The sequence below is a fragment of the Macrobrachium nipponense genome, chromosome 20, assembly GCF_015104395.2.
Source record: "Macrobrachium nipponense isolate FS-2020 chromosome 20, ASM1510439v2, whole genome shotgun sequence".
Classification (NCBI taxonomy): Eukaryota; Metazoa; Arthropoda; class Malacostraca; order Decapoda; family Palaemonidae; genus Macrobrachium; species Macrobrachium nipponense.
In genome coordinates this window covers 84,607,111-84,624,610 of record NC_061089.1, presented here as the reverse complement: position 1 = coordinate 84,624,610, position 17,500 = coordinate 84,607,111, and positions in this window count along the sequence as shown.

Genomic DNA, 17,500 nt, shown 5'->3' with positions numbered 1-17,500 from the left:
TCTCTCCGTTTCGAGACAACTTTGGTTGACTTTACCGATTATTTCAAGCAGATAAGACTGGCAATTAATTTGCCGTAACAACTAATAGTTAGTCATTTTATTACTTCTTTTGAAGTTCGCTATTTTTTAATCAGTTTTTAACGACAGCAGTCTTATCCTTCTTTAATGCAATCTGTCAGTTTCTCTTCAAGAATTCCCTTAAAAACAAGCATCTCTAGTCCTCATATGAATACTGCAAGGGCGCCATCTTGGCCTCACGGGAAATCTACCCGAAACCTTTTCCTTCCTAACAAGGACCTACTTTACAGCCATCTTTCAAAATGAGAGGCTGTCGTAAGCTCAACCATAAACCTCCTTCTCTCTCTCTCTCTCTCTCTCTCTCTCTCTCTCTCTCTCTCTCTCTCTCTCTCTCTCTCATTCCTAGTGAGCTCGGCATTATTCCTAGAGTTGGCGAAACGATAAATTGCTCATATTTGAGATATTCTCTGTAATTTTGAAAAAAAAAATCTAAAACTAGCCATCCTTTTAAAATGTATGAAATTTTAAATATCTTACTTGTTTATAGGTCCCTGCATTGCTTTCCTTATTGTCCTAGACCTTCATATGACTGGAAAGCACCCGTACCATACAATAATCATGAATTAGTTACGTAAGTAATTTACATTGAAAAGTATGCTCATATACCGCATATTTTTAGCAATGAAAATCCATCAAGAACAATAAATGAGTCATTTTAATAATTATTATAGTTCGATCGTCATTTATAATTTCTTTCATTTCTTATATGCCATTTAATGCTTGATGTATATTTAAGTTTTGCTATTTATTTATTTTTGTATGATGTATTTAGCTTCCGTATTATTTTTCTGTTACATATATCCGTCTCCTTTTATTTACGTAGAATATATTTATGAGCATTTAAAAAAAAAAAACTAATTCAATAACGACAATTGCTATTCTCTTCATTCTGTAAAGATATTAATTCTTTCCAAAGGTGAGTCCAACAGATTTGTAATAATTCCCTCCGCTATTTTCATTAATTCTTAAGAAACATGAAATCCATGATATATTAGTATCCTTTATCATTGTCCCGTATTGATCCGTGATCATCCTTGTCACATTTTCATTAGGGCCGAAGAAAAATCAAATTATTGTTGATATTAAAATTATTCAGTAGATGAAACCTCTTCATATGGAACAAGCCCACAGGGACCATTAACTTGTAATTCAAACTTACCAAGAATATGGTGTTCATTAGGAATAAGCAATAGGAAGTAGAGGGAAATACAGAAAGAAGATATACAACTTATTAAAAAAGAAAAAAAACATGGATTAATAGATAAATTGATAAAAATGTAACAAAATTCAAGAATAATAGCACTAGGGTAGTAATGCATTGCATTTTGCCTTGAACTTCAAAAGTTCCAATTGCACGACATCCTCTGGGAGGCTGTTCCATGGTCCAACGGTGTGAGGAATAAAGGACCTCTGGAACTGAGAAGGTCGACAGTGAGGCACAATGACTGCATGTTGGAAAAGGGGACCAGATCACTGTTTGAATAAAGCTTAGAAAATAATGACGAACCACTTTATCTAAAAGAGATAAATCTCTGGCAGAAGCAGACGTCCAAACCGGAGAACAGTATTCCAGTAAGGGAAGTACAAATGACCTAAAATAGCTTGCATTGATTTTATTGCTCTTATAAATATACGAGGCCTTACAAACAAGACCTAACTTTCGTGCATCATTTGCTGAAACTTCCATTAGATGTGGGTCAGAAGTTACACCTTGAAAGTTAGAGCTTCAGACTTATTCAGCAAAGTTCAATTCCACCAGAAGGGGAAGATGGAGTTAGAAATTTGCACGTGATCTTTTTACTGGAGTTAAGCATATTACCCCATCGTAAACACCAATCCTTGATCCAGTCCATGTCACAATTGAGGCTGAGGGCAGCTTCCTTCCTCATAAGCGGAGACTTTACTACACTCACAAGTGCCGCATCATCGGCACAATGAACAATCTTGTTTGTTTTCCAGGCCAAAAACCATGTCACTTGTATGTATTAAAAATAGCAGTGGGCCAAGAACACTGCTCTGCGGAACTCCAGGCATAATAGGTCTTGGTTCACTAAAAATCCTAACCACAGTAACTCACTGCTGCCCATCGGCAAGGAAATTTTGAAGTAATCCTAAAACATATCAACCCACTCCAAGATTCTGAAGTTTATAAATAAATGCCTTGTGATGTACCAAATCGAAAGCAGCACTAAAATCTATCTGAATTACGCTACATTGAAAACCCTTCTGCAGGTTCCCTTGAGAATGGCATGCCAAATCTAAAAGAGCATCGCTTCCTGTATGCATATTGACTGTCACCTAACAATCCTTTACATTCTGCAAACTTATATAGTGGCTTGAAAATAATTGTTTCAGCAACTTTGGAGAGCACAGGGATGATATGAATTGGTCCTTAATTACTGTAGTCTGCAGATATGCCACTTTTGGAACAAGCATTGTATTACCACTAAGCTTGCGGGATAATATATACTTTCCTTATATAAGCTGTCGCAAAGTATAAAACTCTGATGAAATTTGAAAGAGGAAAACAGGGCAAAGTTATGTTGATTAAAACTAATCCCTTTAAACTGATTACTGTGAAAACTGAATAAGAGTAAGGGAACAAATTTAATCTCTCGTAATGAAGACAGAATCCTCAGCAAACAAGTCTGATTAAAGCAAATTCCATGAAATCAGTTACCGGGAAATGCAGATTCCTAATAAAAAAACTAAATTAGAGCAACGGAAGAGACCTAATCCCTCGTAATGAAAACAATATCATCGATGAAATAAGTTTCGTATTATAGGGAGTTTTTTCGATTATTCTTAAAGCAGACGAATTAGTTTTACACCCAAATCCGCTTTCCTCCTAATTCCATTAGGGCGTCAGCATTATTAATGCACCGAAGCGTAACAGAGGCTTGATGTTAGTATCAACCCTTTCATTAATCAAATGAATCTGTACAAAAGCTATGTCTCTCTTCCATAAACCCACATTGTAGTGATCTTTGTAGGATTGGGAGTTTTTTTTTTTTTCGTGGTATTATTGGATTTCATCAAGCATATTTTTCTCCTTTTTTTAGTGACATTTTAAGGCTGTCACGTTTTGAATTTTAATTGCTCTTAATGAACTCGGTACAGGATGGTTAAGAAATTTTGAAGAATACAAATAATTAAGTGCTGGATCATATAACGATATTTTTGTTCATTTATAAAAAAAAATAATACCCAATTTACATATGTACATGCAGGGCAGTGTATATACGTACATATTGTATGCAAATTGATGTCTTATTCTAAGCGGCCTTTATGACGCTGCGCTCTATAATGTAAAAAAAATGAAATTCCAGTATTTTATTTAAAGAGGTCTGACTCGAAAGAAATCATAATGATATTATATTAATAACATTAAGGCCGGAATGTCTCACACGAAAGATAATCCACCAATTCTTTGCACAAAATCCCAATTATCTGTAGCATCACCAAATCTTTAGGATGCTGTGTTTCTGACCACTTATAATCAGTTATTCATTTTACGTATAGGTTTGACATGCGTTAATCTCCAATAAATTTTCTTTTCGACCAAAAAAATAACAAAAATAAATCAAACCAGTAGTCTTTCTTAGACCATTAATCGTACAATAAACAATATTATGTAATACATAATATGTTATTGGAGCTTTATATTCAGTCAGGTTCCTCTTCTACGAGACACCATGTATTCTTCCCCTTTCAGAACACAGTGCAATGCAAATTAACGTAGAATCTAACTGTTGGTCTCCACCTTTTCACGCGTGAAGAGTATGTGTGTGTAGTTGCTATCCATCAACAAGAATGCATGGTTTTAAGAAGACACTATTACATATTTGCAAAGATGAGAGCAGAACTACGTTATCCTTCTAGTTCCAGAGTTTGCTGTCTATCAAGTAGGACACTAGATGAGGTTTATAAATTCTTGTAGTGCTGTCTATAGAAAAAATTATAATCTGTTCTAGTGTTCGCAGTTCCTCATTTTGCTTTTATTGCATCTCCTGTTCTTATCTGGCTTTTCCGTAGACATTTACCAAAGTCCTGAGAGGGGATTACTATTCAACTGTACGTCTAAAGCTGCTTGACATTCGGGTTTGATAGGACAAATACCACTGCTGTGTACCATATTGAAAAACCAGAAAGATAACCGTAGGCTCTCTCTCTCTCTCTCTCTCTCTCTCTCTCTCTCTCTCTCTCTCTCTCTCTCTCTCTCTCATTCATATGTCAAGTAAGTCTATAAGGTTATTCCCAAAGCAGTTACCAAGTATTATGAATCATACAAACAGGATTCATAGAGAGAGAGAGAGAGAGAGCAAAAACGATACAAATACTTATCTTCTCCACGTTTACCATCGTGGTGACAGGTCCATTTCCCGGCAAAAGATATTTTGTTTCTACACTGTTACGTTATATTTTACTTTCACTTGACGTAAAAAGTATATATATATATTTTTTGGGGGACGAAATGGTTGTGTGCACATCGTTGGAAAGAAAAAAGGAAGGCATATCTCATATCTTTTCTGTCACTATGTTTATTTAACATTTTCAAATCTATCTCTTTACAGGTTGTGAATGCTTCTATTTTTGTAAATCACATTTTGTTGTACCTGGCGCCCATTTCACCTTTTTTACTGGAATTGCTGGGTGCATAGATAGATGCTCAATAGGCCGGAAGCAGTCCATGGACTTATTAAAATTTAGCCGAACGCTGTACAGCTCAGCTAAGTTTGAATATACCTACCAGATGTGAGGGGTCTATGCATTCATACACACACACACACACACACACACACACACACACATATATATATATATATATATATATATATATATATATATATATATATGTGTGTGTGTGTGTGTGTGTGTGTGTGTGTGCGCGCGCGCGTGTATATATATATATATTATATATATATATATATATATATATATATATATATATATATATATATATATGTATATTATATATATATATATATATATATATATATATATATATATATATATATATATATATATATTGATGATAAATAATAGTGCCAAGACCAGAAAGAAACATTCTTTATTATACGAGCTTTCGAGGTTTAAAATCTCATCTTTAGGCTGAAAAATGACAAGGATGAAAAAACACTAAAAATTACAGTAAAATGAATTGTCTTTTTAAAAGCTTCAGTAAAAACATAAAATAAAACGAACATCACATACAAACTAAAAATAAAAGATTACGAAAAACTAAAACAAAACGCAAAACATACAAAAACAGAAATAAAAATAAAAATAATATGAAAGTAAACAAACTACCACACTCAAAAATAAAATGGCTAACGACCCACTTTGTGTACCTACTATGAAACTATATGATAGCTAGTTGAATACCGGACGGGTTGTTGTTCAATTCCGGTTTTCATTTTCTTAATAAGCAGCGACTCTGAAATTAAAAGGTCCAGTCTATTTGAGCAAAAAGACAGTACTCTAAAATCTAGGTGAGTGAAAGGATGGTCCTGTGCTAAACTGTGTTCCCTTATGGCAGAAAAAAGGTGGTTTAGAAAGAGGAAACCTAGTTCTAACGGAACGACCTCTGTGTTCCAAAATTCTGTGTCTTTGCCAGCGGGAACTGGATCCCTCGTATCGCAGGCCACACTGCGAACAGGTAAACAAGTAAACGACACTAGAATTAAGGTCCACTGGAAGAGCAGCTTCTCCCTCAAAAGTGATCCTACAGTAAAAGGGTTAGTAAAAAACAAATCTGAAACTAACTTGAGGAAAACTATGCTTAAGTATTTCTTTTAACTTTTTTCGTACCAAGTAGCTACTATGACCAAGGAAAGGAAATTTAATATAGTTTACATCTTTATTAGCAGTACTGTACACCGGTCTGGGACAAAATTTATCATCTAGAAAATTTGTCAGAAACTTTGTAAAAGACAAATACGGGATAAAAATTTTCGGAAAATAATTCTGGAGGAAGACCATGTCTTGATGAAATAAATTAAAATCCCAACAGACATTGTAAGCTCTATTTATCATAGTACGTATTGAATTAAGTTTAAACAACTTTGGTGAAAAACTAAGATAATTCAATCCCAAGCCAGTAAAGTACTTTTCCTATAAACAGAAGTCTCAAATTTACCTAAAATGACAACATATTATCCTGTTCTGTCTCACAAGCAAAAGAAATATTTGGATGACGAGAATAAAATATTCAAAAAATGAATCCACGTGTGAAAGTTCCTTAGACACAAGGAAAGTGTCATCCACGTACCTACGATAATACAAGGGTTTGAAAGCAACAGGGCATTCAGACATTCAAATCTTCACATAACCCACGAAACCATCTGCATATACAGGTCAAAGGGAATTTCCCATAGCAACTCCATCGATTTGGATTATATATTTACCATCATAAGTAAATATGCCATCAGTTTGTAGCCAATTGTAATAATTTTCACAAATCTACTTTACCAAGTCTAAAAGTTATGTGGTTTTCACATATATTATTAAGAATAATGTCAGTTGTTTCTTTTAATGGGATATTTGTGTAAAGAGAGTTTACATCAAACTAGCCATTACAACATCTGGGTTAAAATCGAAATAACACAATTCTTCGACAAACTTGGAAGAATTTGGACAGCAACTCACTCAAAGTTAGAGGTTTTAAAACTGGAACCAGAAACTTTGACAAGTAATAGCTAAAAGTGCCGATTGAGAATATAATGGGTCTCAATGGGTTTCCTATTTTATGAACCTTAGGTATACCATACATGTAACCGGGCTTTGACCCTGAAGCAAATAAATTACTATAGGTAACTTCCCCAATCTTATCTCTTATAATTTTTAGTGTTTTCTCATCTTTGTCATTTTTTCAGCCTGAAGATGAGGTTTTAAACCTCGAAAGCTACAATAAAGAAAGTTCTTCCTGATCTTGGCACCATTATTAATCATCAAGCTAAGATATATATATATATATATATATATATATATATATATATATATATATATATATATCTATATTATATATATATATATTAGATCATAACAGACTGTATTCCATATGATTTTTTTTTTTTCATTGACAAGTAAGATTTTTCACTCGGGATTGAACGTGTATGTGTCAGTCATCTAAGAAAAAGAATAAAATATGAAGAGAAGCCTAAGTAAAAAGAGGTCAGAGTCAGTAATATACTATATTTAGTCTTGATTGTGTCAATTCTGGTTAAAAAGGGGAAATAGATTAAATACTGTTAATTTTAGATCTTACGAACTTGCACTGACATAACTTTTGTGTTAAAATTCAAATATATAACTAAATTCTGTTCGATGCGGAAACTATATATCAGAAATGAAGAAAAGTTGAGACATGTAAAAATTAATAGAAAATACATCACTCACTTTCGGAGAAACAAAAAAGAAAGATTAGAAACTCAATCTAGCAGGAAGACGCAATTCGCAAGAGACTCAAATAATCTGATCTCGAATCGCGACCCTTGTCATCAAAGAAGGTGGCAATCAAAGTCATTAAACTCCGAATCCCAATCAAACATTCATATTCGATGTTTATTTTAGGGATGGAAATTGAACTGCCACTCACTGCGAGGAAAGCAGCGATGATCTGACGTATTAATCAAGTATTTTTCTTCAGTGTCCTTTGCCGTTTATCTGAATACACCTTGATGTCATTTCAGATTATTTATCCCGTCCTGTAAAGAACGACGTTCGTTTTAAGTAAGAGGGTACATATTTTTGCCAGTTTCTATAGACCAGTTTCATTCATGTTTCATGATTTATAAATCATATCATACGCTAAGTGTTGGGCGAATTTAAAAACATATATCCTATGTACATATATATATATATATATATATATATATATATATATATATATATATATATATATATATATATACTATATAAATATATACACACACACACACACACACACAAGCGTATCCAAAAAAAGAGCAAATAATCAGAGAAGTTAAGAGGGCATTGTGGCTATTACAATTGCATATGCATCTGGTAAAAAAGTGGCCAATAGATTCTACATATATATATATATATATATATATATATATATATATATATATATATATATATATATATATATATATATATATATGTATATATATATATATATATATATACATATATATATATATATAATATATATATATATATATATATATATATATATATATCTATATATATATATATATATATATATATATATATATATATATATATATATATATATATATATATATATATGTATATATGTACACACCCCCACACACCCACCAAACACACACAGACACACAGACACACACACACACACACACACACACATATATATATATATATATATATATATATATATATATATATATATATATATAGATAGATAGATAGATAGACTAGATAGGTAGATAGGTAGATAGAAAGATATATATATATATATATATATATATATATATATATATATATATATATCTATCTTTCTATCTACCTATCTACCTATCTATCTATCTATCTATCTATCTATCTATCTATATATATATATATATATATATATATATATATATATATATATATATAAAGTGTGTGTGTGTGTCTGTGTGTCTGTGTGTCTGTGTGTGTGTGTGTGTGGGGGTGTGTTTTACATATCTGTGTATATATGTTTGTATTTGACAAAACAGAATTCATGAGATAGAGCCGAAAAGGAAATATTGGATATCATGGGTGATCTTTAGAACCCAATTCAATCGAGCGCCTTCAAGAGTATGATTTATCGAAGTTTTGTGTCGGAACGTATTGATGCGTAGCACATTTAAACCGATTGCTTGTGGCGATTACTCTTTACATTTAAATTTGACTTATTTTCATGTTCATGAAGAGACAAATATAAACTTATTATTGCTTTCATCAACTCATTTTTAGTTGTCTGTTTTAAGAAAACTATTGAGGTGGCTATTTGTCTGTCTGTCCGCACTTAATCCGTCCGGCTTCAGATCTTGAAAACTTTTGATGCTAGAAAGCTGAAAATTGTGATATGTTGATCATCCACCCTCCATTCATTAAACATACCAAATTACAGCCCTTTAGCCTCAGTAGTATATATTATATTTAAAGTTAAATATTCTACGATCGTGGCAAGGACAAGGCCACCACCGGGCCGACGCTGAATGTTTTTTGGCCACTGCTGAGATTTTCGTGGGGCGTGGCTGTAGGTTTCATACAGCATTTTATACTGTGCAGAAAACTCGATTGCGCCGAAGAAACTCGGACAGTTTTTGTCATTTAATCTATTTCATTCAAATAAACGCTCACTTGTCATTTTATAAAAACTGAGTGAATAAAAAATCTCCCAACTTTAAATGGGTTTAGAAACGAGAGAGAGAGAGAGAGAGAGAGAGAGAGAGAGAGAGAGAGAGAGAGAGAGAGAGAGAGCCCTTGTTCAAATAAACAGTCAAGAATATGTTTCCCTCATTTTTGTAGACTGTATTTTTTAATTCGATTACAGCAAAAACAAAAGTGAAAATATACTCTATTTCCCATTAACATTCCATTAGGGTGACGTTGACGAGTCCTAAGGAATGAAGTATTGCGGGAAATGATTTGTTGTTGGGCTGTATCGTCATGGTAAAAAAAAAAATACAGTAACGCTGAAATTATGGATGCTTGTATTTTTACTTGTCTAATTTTTTTGTTTCCTTTTTTGTCCAACATGAGCGGTTTGCTGCTATCAGTTCTTATTGCTGGTATGTCAGTGTATTTTGGTCACATTATCTTTATATATACATACACACACACACACACACACACACACACACATATATATATTAAATATTATAATATTTATTATATATATATATATATTATATATATATATATATATATTAAAAATTGGAGCTGCAGCTTTCGGAATCATACTTGTAGGCTTCCAGGGAAAGGCATTCGATATAATGAAGGTTTATTGCTGATGCCGACGTTTCACAACTACATTGTTGCATTTTCAAGGCTGAAATACAGCGAGTTGATTCTTAATAATTAATCATAAAAACACTTTTAATAAAATATAAAATATAACTAAAATCACTTATTTAAAATGTTAACTCATTTCAAAATATACATATATAAAAGCAAAAAAGACAAAAAAACACAACACCATTGGCACGAAAATGACCTACCCAGACGGGAGTTGAAAGGAAACTGTTGAAACAAAGTTACATAATAATAAACAAGGCACACACGTACAGTAAGGCACCGACAAGACAAATAGGGCCGTTAAGCAATGAACAATTGTGTAGATGAGGTTTGGGTGTTTAATGATGGGACAGTTAATTTTATCATTATGGACTCTAGGGTTGTTAGGTCATTGTTTTTCTGCGTTTGTCCTATTATCTGAAAAATCTTTGTTATCTATGTATGTTTTGCATAATTTGGAATGATTCCTTATATTGGATTGCTCTGGGTTGGACAGTCTGCTTCCAGTTCTAAAACTAATTCCTCTATGGGCGTCTATGCGTACCCTTAGCAGTCGTTTGGTACATCCAACGTAAGTCCCCTGTTACACCTGGGGCAAGTATACTTATAAACAACGCTGGACGTAAACAACGGACTAACTTTGTCCTTGAGCTTGAAAAAGGACCCGATGGTGCAAGGATTTTTGGGAATCAATTTTAGATTTAAGGCAGGCAATTCTCTCTGAATTAAATTTAGACACTTTTTCCTAAAAAAATCATCATATAAGTAAGGGAACGTTGCAAACATTTTCATTTTCGGCACAGTGTGGATAGCAGTGGGCATTTCCATTTTCTTGTCTAAGAGCTTGTTTAAGGCTCTGAAGAACACCCTTTGAGGAAAACAGTTATTACTAAAGTAGTTCGCCAAAGTTACGACCTCTTCGTGAAGGCCATCCAACTGGACGCGTGTGTAAAGGCCCTGTGGGAGGAGAGTAGAAATGGAGTTTAATTTAAAATTAGAATGACAGAAGCTGTAGAAATTCGTGCCCAAACCTGTAAAAGTATCTTTTCTATAAATCCCTGTATAAAACCCTTGTTCTTTTCTAGAGACAATAACATCCAGGAACGGTAATTTATTATTAGATTCCTTCTCCAGGGTGAATTTGATGTTCGGGTGTTGGTGTTAACATAGTCTAAAAAGGAGTCGGCATTAAAATCACGCTTGAAAAGAGCAAACGTGTCATCGACGTAACGTTTATAAAACAGGGGTGAAAGAAAGAGGGCAACTATCCAGCGCCTGTTCTTCCAGAAGAACTCAATAAGAAAATATTGGCGAACACCGGACCTAAAGGGGAACCCATTGCCATCCCCTCCACCTGTCTATATACAATGTTATTAAAAATAAAGGCCGTGTCCAGCACGGCCAATTCTAAAAATTGCTTAAATAACGTCCTGTTAAAATTATGAAATAAAACACCCTCACTAGCAAACAGCTTTATTTAAATGATCTCGATGGTCTCTCCCACTGGGACGTTTGTGAATAGAGATTCCACGTCCAGGCTAACCATGGATTAAGTCAGAATCCTCTTTAATAATCTCATCTTTGAAACTAGCAGAGTTTTTTATTGAGTAAGAGTTTCTGCTTAATTAAGGGTTCTAATATTGGAACAAGGTATTTGGCTATTCTATAATTTGCTGTATTCATAGAAGAAAGAATGGGCCGCATTGGAGTACCTGCCTTGTGCACTTTGGGCAAACCATACATCAATCCATATGACGAACCTGTGACGAAGAGGTTTTGGTAGGTGTTTTCGTCTATGACTTTGTTTTGCTTTAATGTCCTAAAATCTGTTTATCTTATCCTCGGTTTTGATGATATTATAAAGGTCTGGAGAACCTACTTTTTCGAATTTCGTTCGGTCGTTTAATATGCTTTCCATTTTATTGATATACTCCTGTTTGTTGAGAACAACCGTGCCCTTACCTTTATCTGGTTGTTCTCAACAAACAGGAGTATATCAATAAAATGGAAAGCATATTAAACGACCGAACGAAATTCGAAAAAGTAGGTTCTCCAGACCTTTATAATATCATCAAAACCGAGGATAAGATAAACAGATTTTTAAGGACATTAAAGCAAAACAAAGTCATAGACGAAAACACCTACCAAAACCTCTTCGTCACAGGTTCGTCATATGGATTGATGTATGGTTTGCCCAAAGTGCACAAGGCAGGTACTCCAATGCGGCCCATTCTTTCTTCTATGAATACAGCAAATTATAGAATAGCCAAATACCTTGTTCCAATATTAGAACCCTTAAGCAGAAACTCTTACTCAATAAAAAACTCTGCTAGTTTCAAAGATGAGATTATTAAAGAGGATTCTGACTTAATCATGGTTAGCCTGGACGTGGAATCTCTATTCACAAACGTCCCAGTGGGAGGAGACCATCGAGATCATTTTAAATAAGCTGTTTGCTAGTGAGGGTGTTTTATTTCATAATTTTAACAGGACGTTATTTAAGCAATTTTTAGAATTGGCCGTGCTGGACACGGCCTTTATTTTTAATAACATTGTATATAGACAGGTGGAGGGGATGGCAATGGTTCCCCTTTAGGTCCGGTGTTCGCCAATATCTTTATGAGTTCTCTGGAAGAACAGGCGCTGGATAGTTGCCCTCTTTCTTTCCACCCCTTGTTTTTATAAACGTTACGTCGATGACACGTTTGCTCTTTTCAAGCGTGATTTTAATGCCGACTCCTTTTTAGACTATGTTAACACCCAACACCCGAACATCAAATTCACCCTGGAGAAGGAATCTAATAATAATTACCGTTCCTGGATGTTATTGTCTCTAGAAAAGAACAAGGGTTTTATACAGGGATTTATAGAAAAGATACTTTTACAGGTTTGGGCACGAATTTCTACATTCTCTGTCATTCTAATTTTAAATTAAACTCCATTTCTACTCTCCTCCACAGGGCCTTACACACGCGTCCAGTTGGATGGCCTTCCACGAAGAGGTCGTAACTTTGGCGAACTACTTTAGTAATAACTGTTTCCTCAAAGGGTGTTCTTCAGAGCCTTAAACAAGTTCTTAGACAAGAAAATGGAAATGCCCACTGCTATCCACACTGTGCCGAAAATGAAAATGTTTGCAACGTTCCCTTACTTATATGATGATTTTTTTAGGAAAAAGTGTCTAAATTTAATTCAGAGAGAATTGCCTGCCTTAAATCTAAAATTGATTCCAAAAATCCTTGCACCATCGGGTCCTTTTTCAAGCTCAAGGACAAAGTTAGTCCGTTGTTTACGTCCAGCGTTGTTTATAAGTATACTTGCCCCAGGTGTAACCAGGGGACTTACGTTGGATGTACCAAACGACTGCTAAGGGTACGCATAGACGCCCATAGAGGAATTAGTTTTAGAACTGGAAGCAGACTGTCCAACCCATGAGCCATCCAATATAAGGAATCATTCCAAATTATGCAAACATACATAGATAACAAAGATTTTCAGATAATAGGACAAACGCAGAAAAACAATGACCTAACAACCCTAGAGTCCATAATGATAAAATTAACTGTCCCATCATTAAACACCCAAACCTCATCTACACAATTGTTCATTGCTTAACGGCCCTATTTGTCTTGTCGGTGCCTTACTGTACGTGTGTGCCTTGTTTATTATTATTGTAACTTTGTTTCAACAGTTTCCTTTCAACTCCGTCTGGGTAGGTCATTTTCGTGCCAATGGTGTTGTGTTTTTTTGTCTTTTTTGCTTTATATATGTATATTTTTAAATGAGTTAACATTTTAAATAAGTGATTTTAGTTATATTTTATATTTTATTAAAAGTGTTTTTATGATTAATTATTAAGAATCAACTCGCTGTATTTCAGCCTTGAAAATGCAACAATGTAGTTGTGAAACGTCGGCATCAGCAATAAACCTTCAATTATATCGAATGCCTTTCCCTGGAAGCCTACAAGTATATATATATATATATATATATATATATATATATATATATATTATATATATATATATATATATATATCTATAATACATATATATATATATATATATATATATATATATATATATATATATATAAATATATATATGTGTGTGTGTGTGTGTTTGTGTGTGTGTGTGTATTATGTATACATATATTTATATATACATGGCGAAGGCTATAGCGGGGGATTGCATCCTGATCCTTGAAAAATTTATAATTAATGACTAATTTTTAAGAGGTCTCATTTTCAAGGCGGAGAAATATTTTACGAACATCAGCATGTCATATCAACCATACATAGAAAATACTTTGTGATAACTCGATACTACAGTAGTTCCTTGGTAGGTAGAGTCACTGAAAACACAGCAGTATATTCGCAGACATACACACAAAAGAGAAAGGATTTCGTTAAATTGTAAGTAATCTGTCCATATAAAAGAAAAATCTAGCAGCCTTGCACATATAAAGAAAACAAGTTAAGAAAACTAGTGTCCCGTGCTGAGAAGATCTGAGTATTTAGCGACGGAACGGTTTTTTAAAGATTAGTTTCCGTTGCGTATAGCAGAGAAATCTTTGCTGCCAGTGTAAGTGTCATAAATTGTTAAATGTTTCTTATATATATATTTGAATATCCAGGATTAGGTGAACTGTTAACAATTCTATGACGCATGAACTTGAGAAAATCTATTCATACTTTCAGCAGAATCTTGGGGATATATATTGGGAGACTCATGAATCAGCTACGTGCGACAAAAGCACTACACAGTTGTCAAGGTCGACGAGGGTTGATGCCGACTCCAAAACAACGAATACCTGAGCGCAACAGGAATTTGAAAGTGAGAGGCGGCGTTAACTTATATCCTCTTGTGGTACCTACGTGATTAAAGGCGCTTCACTGTACGTCCTGATATCTTGGTTCGTAGGTTCGCGCCTAGGAGCTGACGAAATTGTTATCAACTAAAAATTCCCTTTAACTTAACATATATGAAAATATATTAATTCTGATGTCGAGCGACTTAGATATTAAAGGACATTTTTAGCTTAATGTGTATATATGAATCACGGTGATGTGATCAGATTCATAAATTGGCTACATACGACAAAAGCACAGTATAGTTGTCAAGGTCGAGGAGGGTTGAGGCCGACCTCAAATCAACGAATATCTAAGAATGACCAGGATTTGTAGGTGAGAGGCAGCGTTAACTTAAATCCTCTCGTGGTAGCTGTGTGGTTAAAGGCACTTCACTGTACGTCCTGATCTCTTGGTTCCTAGGTTCGCGCCCGGGAGCCGAAGAAATTATCAAATTAAAATTTTCCTTCAGTGAACATATATGAAAATATATTAATCCTGAGGTAGAGTGAATTAGATATTATAAAAAACATTTGTAGCTTAATGCTTATATATATATATATATATATATATATATATATATATATATATATATATATATATATATATATATATATATATATATATACTATATATATATATATATATATATATATATATATATATATATATATATACATATATATATATATATATATATATATATATATATATATATATATATATATATATAATATATATATTATATATATATATATATATATATATATATATATTGTAATGTTATTAAACATCCCCCCAGTGAATCAGGCAATGTAGTCTTCCTTTCAGTATAAGCTCCCAGGCATTTTGTGACCCCCTTGAGTGAGCTTTGATATGCAATGCTAAGAGTAATTAATGTGAAACATTTTCCCACTAGTCCATCGCCTTAGTACTTATACTAGAATGCAATCTCTTTGCAGACAATTATCGTGTCTAGTTGTGATTGGGAAATTGAGAACCCTTGCATTTGATGCTTGTATTTAAATAACCTGCTTTGCTTAATTCAAATCTCTGTGTCTGGATCATTACCCAGCCACGTGTTCCGATGGACCTGCAATCAACCACTTTCCATTAATTTCTGAACCTACACATAATTTGAATGTAAATATGGTTCATTTAAACTAAAGTCCAGAGTTTAATGTAAATTCCTCCTTTGAGTAATATCGAGCTTCAGCTGTAGATTTTTGTTTGTTTAAACCCTCGTCCCTCCATGCAAGGCCATTTTAGGAGTGTTAGAAAATCACATAAGTACAATTACGTCGTAGTGATCGTTAAACTGAATTCATGAGCAGAAAAACGACTGAATTCCTTTCAATATTTTTGAGCAGGAGTAAGACAAGGTTTCCCAAATCTCCAATACAGGAAAGGAGTAATTTTTTATTTCTCGTTATTTGTGTAGAACTAGAGATTCTTGTTAGGGGGGAATAAAATCTGACTGCAATTAAGACTAGTGATAGGAAGATTTTAGAACCACGTGCATGCCGATAGCCTAGAGAGAGAGAAGTTTTAACCTTAGCTTTTTTTATACACTATTTCATTAAGCATATCAGGTATTTAGGGAGTACAATAAATACAAACCGAAAACCAGTGCCATATTTCGTGAATTGCAAGTGTAAATCATCGAATCTCGTGTTGTAAAAGATTTCGTAGCTTGGCTTTTAACGAGAATCCGCATTTTTAAAAGCATTCTCTCTCTCTCTCTCTCTCTCTCTCTCTCTCTCTCTCTCTCTCTCTCTCTCTCTCTCATGTTAGGCTGTTAGGCAGGACAGGAAAACTAAAATTTTTGTACGCATAAGGATTGTTCCTGGAGATATCCCTGGCCAGGTTAGCATAAATTCATATAACGTTAGAATAAGCGACAAAGAAAATCAATGGTCAGCACTTCCATTTTGTGTAAAGAGACATCATCAAAGTAGATAAATAATTTACTGTCTTTGTAAACACAAGGGTGGCTACTTATATGAACGTGAATGTTTTTCCCTTTCTCTCCCTGGCCCCAGCCTTGGATGAAGAACATGGGGAGGTGTTCAGTATTTTAAGCCAGAACCAATTTCAGATATTCTCGAGTTGCCCCTATGAACTGAAAGCCTTCGTTCTCTCTAAACCATCTATATTCCTATTGGCTGCCTTGGAATTAATCTCCACAGCTGTCCTAAATGGGGAGGAGCACCTCTAGGCCGAAATTTTAAAAGGACGAGGCCACAGCAGCTCGCTTTTTTACCACCTTTCCCACAAACTAAAACTTGCTTCCTTCTTCCTACTCAGCATTCTCCAGCTAGGCTGAGTCTCACTGCTATAAAACTTTCTCTCCTACTGATGGGCACCATAAGGTTCAAAGGGGTTGCAATCCTGCCTGTCATCATAACTCCTTTCTAAAACTAACTGCCAAAGCACTGTTTTGTATCTTTACAGATAATCCAGTTACGAGCTGCTCTAAAAGCAAGAGCCCGTGCCAGCACAAGGCTGGCTTAATCTTCAACAACAAACAGCAGCTCACTCTCAGAATTCCCAGACGCGTCCTATAGTTCAGAAACCTTCCAA